Raw genomic sequence first — 10,620 nt, forward strand, 5'->3', positions numbered from 1 at the left:
TCAGCCAGACTGCCCAGTTAAATATTCTTGATTTTCTGGAGCTACATCTCTAAACTCTACAAGGCCCAGTAGTAGCACACCAGATCGGATATGGAATGTAACATAGAAGCCAACTTTAACATACAAGGCTGAACTTGTGACAGCAGCTTAGTAAACTCTCAGAGAAGGATTAAATGGCCCCAGGGTAAGATGTAAGAATTTTCACAAATTTTCTTCTCCTAAAATATTTTTTTTATCATTAAGTTAGCCATTTAGTGGTTACAAGCAATATAAAATAAATTATTATGGAACTGCTATGAGGACAGGGTTGAGGGTGGTTGGGAAATAGGAGACAATTCTGGAAGGAAGATGACAGTAGTGGTGAGATTAGTTTTGGAATATCGAATGCCTGTAACAAATAATTATAAACAACAATGGTGTTTAAATAAAACAGGGAGTGGGGGAGTGAAGAAACTGGGTATGTAAATGGTCACTATATAAAGATCTTTTTTTATCTCACTATTTATATGTTCATGGAATGTTACACAGAATTAAATATTTTAATTAAAAAATTGTAGATTGTAAAAAGTATCACCATGAAAATTAAATGAATTGTAATAAAACAGGCAACATTTTTACAGTACTTATTAAAAAATCACTAATATTCAGAGTGCTTTTACATTATAATCTACCTTATTATGGACTAATGAGTTGGTATATTCATTTTTTTTCCTTTTTGGGTCACACCCAGCGATGCTCAGGGGTTACTCCTGACTTTGCACTCAGGAATTGCTCCTGGCAGTGCTTGGGGGACCATATGGGATGCCGGGGATCGAACCCAGGTTGGCCGCTTGCAAGGCAAACGCCCTACCCGCTATCGCTCCGGCCCCAGGTATATTCATTCTTTCAGGTTAAGAAACAGAACAGCAAGGTTTAGTAATTTATTAGTAATCTCATGGCTTAGCTAAATAATATTTGTGAGAAAATAGTAGCTTTCAAAGATGTGCAGTTAATGAAGGAGGGTAAGGCTTGAAGTCTGAAGAAGTTTCTAAAAATCCATACATCCTCTAGCTTTGCAATAAACACATTTGGATACATTTATTCTCAAGATATAATAGGTTTAAGTTACCCAATTAACAATGCAGATTTTTTGCCAAGTAATTAAGGAAAAGTGGAAATTTTACATTCAATCAGATTCAAAATATTGTCAGGAGTTTTATTTATTTTGTTTCTTTTCCACGAACTGCCAGAATTAATTCAACTGATCATGGTACTACACCAGTATGTATTTTCCATGTGAAGAATACACTTTCTCACATATATCTTTTTTTGTCAATTTGACTGAACATTAGGATACCAGGTATTTGATCAAAACATTATTCTGGGTATCTCTGTGAAGAAATATGTTTTTATGGTATTATTTGGATTGAGTAAAGCAGGGTGTTCTTGCTACATTGGTGGGCCTCACCAACTCAGTTAAAGACTGGACTAGAGAAAAAAAATTAAAGCAACTCTTTCTGCCTGAATAATGTCAGAAAGTTCTTACCTGCTTTTGAGCTTAAATATCAATTTTCTTATGCTATCAGAAGAAGCTTTATTTCCTAGTCTAGAACTAATCTGCTGGTTCTCCTGGCTCACCAGTTCAATAACTACAGATTTGGATATTTACTATCCTAATAAATTACATGATCTGATTCCTTTTCAAAATAAAGTAGGTAAGTAAATATGTATTATTTCAATTTCTTTGGAGAAGTCTATCACCTCTTCTTGACTTGGGTTTACCCATATTCACTACCCTTAGGAGCAAATGTTGGTAGTTGTGACATCAACAAAGTTATATCATGGATTTCTTACATGGGATTTACCTCCTAAACTAGTCATTGTTGTAAAATTCAAACCTCTTGGTATCTACACACTCTTCATTCTAGGCCTCAGATTGAAGTTAGTTAAAGATTTAACTTGGTGTGTGCAGCCTCAAACCAAACATTGGTGAAGCAAAAAATTAAATAAAAATTAAAAGTCAGTCAAGCTTCAATTAATTTAAAGTCTCATGAGTGAAAAACATGTGACTATGACCACTGAGTCTTATATTTTTTGTCTTATTGTTCGCTTTTTTTTCTTTTTGGGTCACACGTGGCAATGCTTAGGAATTATTCCTTGCTCTGTGCTGGGGAATTACTCTTGGCGGTGCTGTGGGGAACTGGGGATAAAAACCCGGTTAAAACCCAGATAAAACATGCAATTCAAATGCCCTACCTGTTGTACTATCACTGCAGCCTCTGTCACTGATGGTTTTTGTATTATGTAATAGTATTATATCTATAGCTGAGAGATACACATATCTACAGAGACTTATTCTCTCAGTATCTCAGAGCCATCTCCTCTCCCACTCTGGGATAAACATTTTGACTATGCATGAGAATATTATTAACTAATACTGCTCTCCTTGTTTATAGCAACCCTGGGTTCCAATTATCTGATAAGTGCTAATGACTGTATAGTATTTATTTAGCATGGTTATGCTCTTCTTATTTCTTTCTCCAAAGTTTCCTGTGATTTTCAAGTATTAAATAGAAAGCCTTAACCTTTGTAGTACCTTCTCTCTAAAATTACTCATTGTCCCATGTGATCTACTTTATGTGGAATATTATGTTTCTCTACTATTTATATCTTCCAAATCTACAATGCTAAATTGTACTATTCATTAGTGATTCTACTAAGGCTTTGAATCTGTTTGTTTCTTCCTCTTTTTGACATGTTTCTACTTCCAAGCCCAAGTCCACATGTACATACAGAGTACTCACACCTGGGCTTCTTGGGATCATCAGAACACTTTTCAAGTTCTCATAAACTCGCCTCATCTACTTAACTCTATGACTCTGTCAAATTTTTTTCTGTTAAAGGAGCTCTCAGCCCTGTTCTGTGTTTTCATACTAGGTTTGGTCATGTCACAGGAAGTTAATCTCTGACTCCATTTTTAAGCAATAGCTTAAAAATGAACCATATAAAAGCACACTTTTATTTCTCACTCTTCTCCATCTGTGAATTATGGAGAGTTTCAAGTTCCTCATAGTCACTCAGGAAATCAGGCTGCTGAAGGCGTAATCTCAGCTTCATCTCTAATTATTTCCTTATTCTTACTTGAAGGAGGCAAATGGGATCTGTATTTACTCTTTTTTTACCATTAGTTAATGTTTCTCTATGCAAATCAGGGTATAGTATAGAAGAGACATTTCCATCTAATGAATAATTTACAAAGCATTATGTATTTCTAATTCTTAAAGTAATACAAAAGAATGCTATAAGAAAAGTGGTTCCATAATTTGTCAAAGATCATAAAACTAAAAATTTAAGATCAAGTCTTTATGACATACCCCAAGATATCACTTGGGGCATAGATATTATGTATTGAAGAAAAATTAGTTTCTAGACGTTAATGGAAGTAATGGCATACCAATATGGGGAGAGCTACTATAGTAAAATGCCAATAATAATAATAATAATAACTACTTCAATAATTATATGATCTAGTTCTTGTCCTCTGAATGCATGAAAAACATTTGAATTACATAGGATTGGTAAACTAATAACATGCAGTCTTCATTACTTACATTTGCATATTTACCTACTCACTAAACTGTAACTCCAGAATCAGTGTGACTGGAATTTTCATAGTCATTCACACACAATCATAAAGTAGTGAAATACTGAGGCCTTCCTAATACACATGTTTCCAACTATAGTCAAACAGGATAACACAACTTTCATGCCCCAGCTCATATACTGTATGTCAAGAAGTGTCCTTTTCAAGAGTTAGTGTTAACTCTTCACATTTTACATTTTTTGTTTGTGTTGATGTGATACCCAATGGTTGCTGGTGCTCAGGGCTTGCTCCTGGCTCTGTGCTCAGGAATAATTCCTGATGGAAGATTGGAGAATTATATGAGATGTCAGGGAATGAGGTCAGGACAGTTGCATGCACGAAGGCTCTCTGTTTCCCCTGTACTCTGGCCCCATATTTTACTTTTTGTTTTTTATGGGTTTGTTGTTTAAAATGAACCCAATACAAATGTGAAGTGCCTTCTAGCATTCCTAAGTATAATAAGTATTTTATATGCCTTACAGAGAATACACGTGCCAGTTAAGCATTATCCAAGTAGATCAGACTAGAAGAGATAAAAGATGAAGGGTGGTGGTCACGTTTGTGGTGCTGGTGTTTAGTGATTTTATATATATATATATATATATATATATATATACATATATATATAAATACCACAAACTTTAATATTATGTATTTCCCTAAACTATAACAAAAATAAGTATATCAAATATTTAGGAACAGTGGGTGAGAAAATATGAGGAGGGGAAGAATAAAGTAGACTAGAAGGGATGGGTGATTTGGGGAATTTTGGTGGTAGAGGTGAAATTACCTTTTTATATCCAAAATGTAAATATTAGTTTTATTGTAAACACAGTACCTCAATAAAAAACAAAAAATACAGATGCTATAAATCACAACTTCAATGTTAATCAATAACATAGAGAAAAATAAGAACTATGCTCATTTGAATGTGAGGTCACTCCAGAAAGTTCTAATATCTATAATTCTTCGGAAAAGCAGCAAAATTTGTGGTTTCATGAGATGACAACTGATGAAATGCATAGTTGATGTCATTGTTGAAAAGCTGAAAGCCAAATAAATTTATAGTCTTGCTACCAGAATCAAGAAAAATGTCAAACTTTTCTCAGATATTGCTTACTGGCTTGTATCTTCCCAAAAGAGTTATAGCCTTAAAATGTTAAATTTGTAGATTGTGTTGGTAAAGACACTGTTAAAAATCCATTTAATTTTTAATTTCTGCTAAATATAATACATTAAAGTGATTAAGTATAATTATATGTTTTCTATAATGATGATATTTGATTGTTTTGCATTAATGTTGGCAAGAGAGTATATATCACTTAAGTGTTTTCTTTAACAAAAATGTCATCAGAGGCTGAGGGAAACAGCTCTGCTTTTTTTGCACAGAACACAGGATAAATTTATAGACTCTAACTAATGCAAATAACTACAACTTATTGTCATGTATGAATGCATAAGTATCCAGTACTAACTGAAAATGATTTCATAATGAGAGACATTATGTTTAATTCCCCAGTTTTTACAGTCAGGAATTTAATATTTTCCAGTTAAAATTCTCTAAACCCACAAGTTAGTTATATGGAATTTTCACAATTTTTGTTTAATTTTGGTTTGGTGATTAACCTTTTAAATATTTCTCATTTTAAATCTGGTTTGGAAAATCAGCTAATTTAGATAGTGAATATTGGTTTTCTAAATGCTTTAGCTAAGTGTTTGTGTGGCTTTATTTAAGACTTTGGATATTTTGTAAAAATAGAATGATTTGGCACTGATTATATTCTCTATGTATTATTCTAATAAGGGGATATACATGGAGGTCTCAGTGGATGACTAAGAATTTGTTATTTCCAAAAGAAGAAATTGGTGATTTTCTCCTTCAGCAAAATTCCCTTAGGGCCCTTTTGTCAAACAGACCATTTGTAATCTATTTTGGCATTGCAGTGTATAAATGTTAGTAATTCAAAAATCTGATAAATAGTCCTCTTATTCAATATATATCCTATTCTCATCTAAGAATGCTGTTTTTTTTTTCAAAAATATCAGCTTGGAATATAGATTGAAATTTGAAAACCAATAAAAAGAAAAATAATTTTGACCTTCACAGATTTCTTATATTTAGACAAATTTGTGCTTCAGAGGGTGTGTAACAATCTAATTGTTCTACTTGATTTCAAATCATAGGACATGTGAGAAAGAGATGAATTTTTCTTGGCCAAATGTATCATTAAAATATTTTAAATATGCTTGCACAGAAGTGACAGATGTGTAATTGCAAAGGAAGGATGTAAGGAGAGAAAAAAATTCTGTGCTGATTCTAGAAACTCTAAATTATAATACGAGTAGTCCTGTCACAAATGTAGTTTCTTGGCAAGATTGGTAAAGGAAATATTGGTGGAGAAGACTGGATGGAGGCTTCTGAAATGAGAGCAGAGATTTCATATGCATAAATGAAAAAGCAAAATGCTGCCAAATCTGTTCCGTGGGTTATATTAGCCAAAATTCAAGGACATAGGACTTTAGAGATTAGAGACCTTGGAGCAAATGTGGACTTTATCAAAAAGCAGCCAGCGCTAGTGCTTCATTTGTGTCCCTGTTTTTTCATTCTAACTCTCCTTTTCCATTGCTCGTGCCTGCTTTCATTTGCCTCAGAAATAACTATATTTCAAGAGCCCATTTTGCATATACATACAGCAGGTTAGACTTAATGGATAACACCAAGTGGTGTTATCTTCCAGAAATTATCAAACCATGATTCAGGTTTGTCCACTCCAAGTGGCTTCCAACCGTGTTAGTACTGGGTTTATGGATTTTTCCAGAGAGAATGAGCTTCAGATGCCTGTACCTAATAATAAAATTTCATTGTCCTTTTTCTTCCCTGTCTTCATTCCCTCAACTTGTCTTCCCTTAAATAAAATACCCCTAAATAAAATACCTGGAATCTTATCCTTTCCCTCTGCTCCAGTGAAATAGAAATAACAGCAACAAAAATGGAGTTGTAGTTTTGTAGAATTCTCTAAATGAGTAACACAACACTGAGCCATTAGATTCTTCTCTCATTAATCTCATTAGCCATAAATGAAGAAAGATGAAAACCTCAGAAAGTGGGCTCAAAAATAATTGTATGTACCAGAGAGGTAGTACAGCAGGCATTCATGTGGCCAACATGGGTTTGATCCCTGGCACTCCATATGGTCTCCCAGGAGTAAGCCTTGAACACTGCCAGGTGGGGCCAAATACAAAATCAAACAAAATAACAAAGAATAATAAATACCCCTAGGGTAGAATGCTATAATGGAGATAATATATACCCAGAGTTGGGATGTGGTTCATTTCAGAGTGGTGTGCATCACAAAGTAAAGAGATAAAGATGCTCACCCCGAGCTGGTATGCAGGAGACTCTAGAATAGACCACATCAATCTGTAGTATGGGGAGTTGAAATTACCTTCCCCAAGTCTAATCTCTCCCCTGCTCACCTGCCATTCTCCTTGGATCCCATAGGTAGGAATAGATACTTCTTGGTTAAATTTCTTCCTGAGAGAGATGATAAACTAGATCTATGTCATTACTCTATTAGTCTTTAGGAATTATGTTCTAAATGAGAGTCTGATATACATGCATACAGAAATAGTCGAAATCCCAGCTGTCAACTGGACAGAGCATCAAACACCCCTAACACATATGTTGAGGGGGCTGGAATGGTAGTACAGCAGGTTTGCCTTGGAAGCAGTGGATCTGGGCTTGATCCCCAGTATGCCATATGGTCCTTTGAGAAGCACCAGGAGTAATTCCAGAGTGTAGAGCCAGAAGTAACCCCTGAGCATCACAGGATATGTCCCAAAAAGCACACTCCCCCCAAAATGAAATGAAATAAAATATATGTTTGTAAAAAAACTAAAGCTCGCCGAGGGGTGCGTGCACTCGCGGGCTCTCCGGGCGGCTCTGTCTCACCACCCACGTTCAGTGCTCTGGAACCGCTGTGTGTGCTGTTGGTCAAGGGCAGGAGACGGAAGGAAGAAGGCCAAACTGGTTGCTCGATCAGTTTATTTCATTTTCTCTCTCTGCTTCATCTTCCGGCTCTGGATCTCTCTCTGGATCTCTGGATCTGGCCCCCCAACCCACTATTACAGCCTAGTTAAACCTCCCCAGAATGAGGGGGCTGGGGTGTACACATAGGTGTGGTCACCATCAATAGGGTTGAGGTTCCTTTCCCTCAGGGGATGCTTCTCCTAGGACTGACTCCCTTTCAGCAGGAGGATCCCAGGTGGAGTCCCGTGAGTGTGTTTCTCCTCTCCTCAGCCAGCAAACATATAACAATTCATAATATTAATCATTTTGTATGGACACAATAAGAAATGCATTAAAGCTTATAGAATTGCTCTCTAGGGGCCATCTCGATCTCAGACTACAGTGCTCAGGCCAGATCAGTCTTTCCTATCCCTAGCAGGGTCTTAGTCTCATCATTACTTTTGGATCATGACAGCATTTGTCTATGATCAAGCTCTTAACTTATAGTTAAGAATTAGGCACTTTGGCCAGGCCCATCTCAATGCCAGGGTAGCACATAACTCACCGCTTGCCCTGGATCCATCCCGTCCGTCATCGGGACCCTACTTTTGGGGTGCTAGGAACTGAGGGCAACTGAGGCTTAAGTGGAGAAAGCAGATGCCCAGAAGGGAATAATATCCGAAGCCAATTAAGCCCCAAGTTACAAAAACACAATATTGTCTTCTTGTGTCTATACAAAACAGACATTGCTTTAAAGTAAATTATTCAAAAGGCATAAAGAGGGGACAAAGGCAATGTTATAATATTCAGTGTCCTAGGAAGTTCTGACCTTACAAATTAGCAGAGTCAGATTAAGGGAAAGCCTCGGATTAACTGTTTTGGGGAAGAGAGCATAGAGAAGTGAATATAGCTAAACAAGGGGATGAGAGAGATTTGGGAACACCTTGATGGGTGAAACTGGGGTAAGCCTAAATTCCGGGGAAATCCGGGACAAGCTACTCATGGCAAGGGGGGAGAGGACAAAGTAATGTCATCCTACATATGTTGATTTACACAGTTCGGGATTATGGTCCACCAAGTCAACCACTGAAGATAGGAATTATGAGATCATGCTCATTTCCTTATGCCATTCAGCGATCACCTTGGAATAAAAACATGGTCCTTAGGACAGCTACAAAGATGACTTTGCTTTCCCTTAGATAAATATGCTGAAAAAAATATTTAAATATAAATATCAAACCTTGAAGGAAATTCTGGAAAATACCAGTAGAGGGGTAAGAGCTAAGGAAGTCTGAAGGATGAGGGATATAGAATGGTTTTATACCCATTTCTGTCAGTTATTGAATAAGGATTGGTCCTATAGAACATTCTCTATAACTATGTGGGGAAAAAATGATCTGAAGATAAAGTGAAACTCACAGAACAATATGTGACTTTTCATAAGTCAGGCCAAGTTCAATGTTGATCAAAAGGGGCAGAACCTGAGGCTAAAACTGAACAGTGGATAAAATATTTGCCTTGTAGAAGAGAAATTCACATTTGATCCACAGCACTACATATGTTTCCCTGAGCACTGCCAGGAATGATCCCTGAACACAGAACCAAAAGTAAGCTCTGAACACCACTGGGTATGGTTAATAAACAAGAAAAGGTAGAGACTAAACCAGTATTTTGAGAAAATATTATGAATAATAAAAATGGAATATTGATAATATCTACTGTAACAGCCAATGAGTAAGATGATTCCTCAAATAAAACTTTGCAAATATTTAAAAGAGTCCAACTAAATGCTGAGTAGACACCCCAAAAGTGTCAATTACACACTGAAACAACATAGCAAAAACAATTTGTTTTCATAAAATTAAACAATTGTATGTGAGAATAGCATCCTTCTGCTTCTTTCTGGATCCTCTCCAAGGTCAGCCTGCCTGTGTGTATAGTTTGCACACTTACCATTCCAATTTCATGGTTGATACTTAGGGAGAAGATGGCTAGAGAATCTGCTTCACTAATTGGGTTTGATTAACCAAACTCATCTTCAGTAGTGCTGGAACCAATCTTCAGTGTGCCTAGGGAAGTCACTGCAACTTTTTTATAGTTCTTCCATTGATCGGATCACATTTTCTCATAATGCAGCCAGGGTTTTTTTTTTTGTATTATATAATACTCATATGATATTGAAATCTGCATCTATATAACCCCTTTATTTCTCTCCTTGACTCTTTGGTTGTATATCCTTTCAGAGTTTCTAGGACTTCATTCCAGATCTGTAGTATTATCTCAACTATATTCATAAAATCCTTCGAATAGACATTGTGTAAAGTTAGATGGTGGATTTTTTTCTTAATCTTCAGTACAGTGACTTACAGATGAAGTTAATGAAACTCAGAAAGGGTGACTTGGATGGGAGGATACACTGACAAGAGAGAAGTGAGGTTCAATTACCAAATATATGACTCCACTGTAATGCTTCATTCACAGCGTACCTATGGGAGATACAGGTACACATGTGTGTGTTCGTGCATAAGTGTATGTGTATGTGTGTGTGTTAACTGTGTGAGGGTGTTTCTTAACTCTCTCCATTTACTGTATTTCCTAAATATAATAACTAGTCCTTTTTTCACCTATCCCTGGTCTAGTTTCTACTAACAAAATGTGACAATATAATGTTACAGCTCTTTTAGAATTTGTCTAGCAGATTTTCTGGTCTCTACCAGAAAACATCCGTAGGCTGCTCCTACCTCCACCCCCAAAGTGACAATATCCAACCAGAAGCCCTGACACTACCTTTCTCCCAAACCAAATGTACTTCTTTATGGTCTCAGCCTTGAGAGTCTGATTTATCTTTATTCTTTTAATTCTTTTAACAATGAATTCTACCAAAGGAACAATGGGTATCTGTTTGATAAATAACAGATATTCCATTTTAAACCATAGTTGAACATCACAGAAACAAACAACTAGAGTTGAAATTTCCATCACTGTACTA

The 10,620-nt window shown here is 36.0% G+C and overlaps 1 non-coding gene across 1 annotated transcript; it reads left to right on the forward strand.

The window, feature by feature from the left end:
• The first annotated feature begins 10,295 nt into the window (after window positions 1-10,295).
• On the forward strand, window positions 10,296-10,359 carry LOC129403914 (U7 small nuclear RNA). The gene has a single exon (XR_008629554.1). It is a non-coding gene; the product is annotated as a U7 small nuclear RNA (small nuclear RNA).
• Window positions 10,360-10,620: the final 261 nt, after the last annotated feature.

Source organism: Sorex araneus, chromosome 3 (assembly GCF_027595985.1).
Source record: "Sorex araneus isolate mSorAra2 chromosome 3, mSorAra2.pri, whole genome shotgun sequence".
In the NCBI taxonomy this organism is placed as follows: Eukaryota; Metazoa; Chordata; class Mammalia; order Eulipotyphla; family Soricidae; genus Sorex; species Sorex araneus.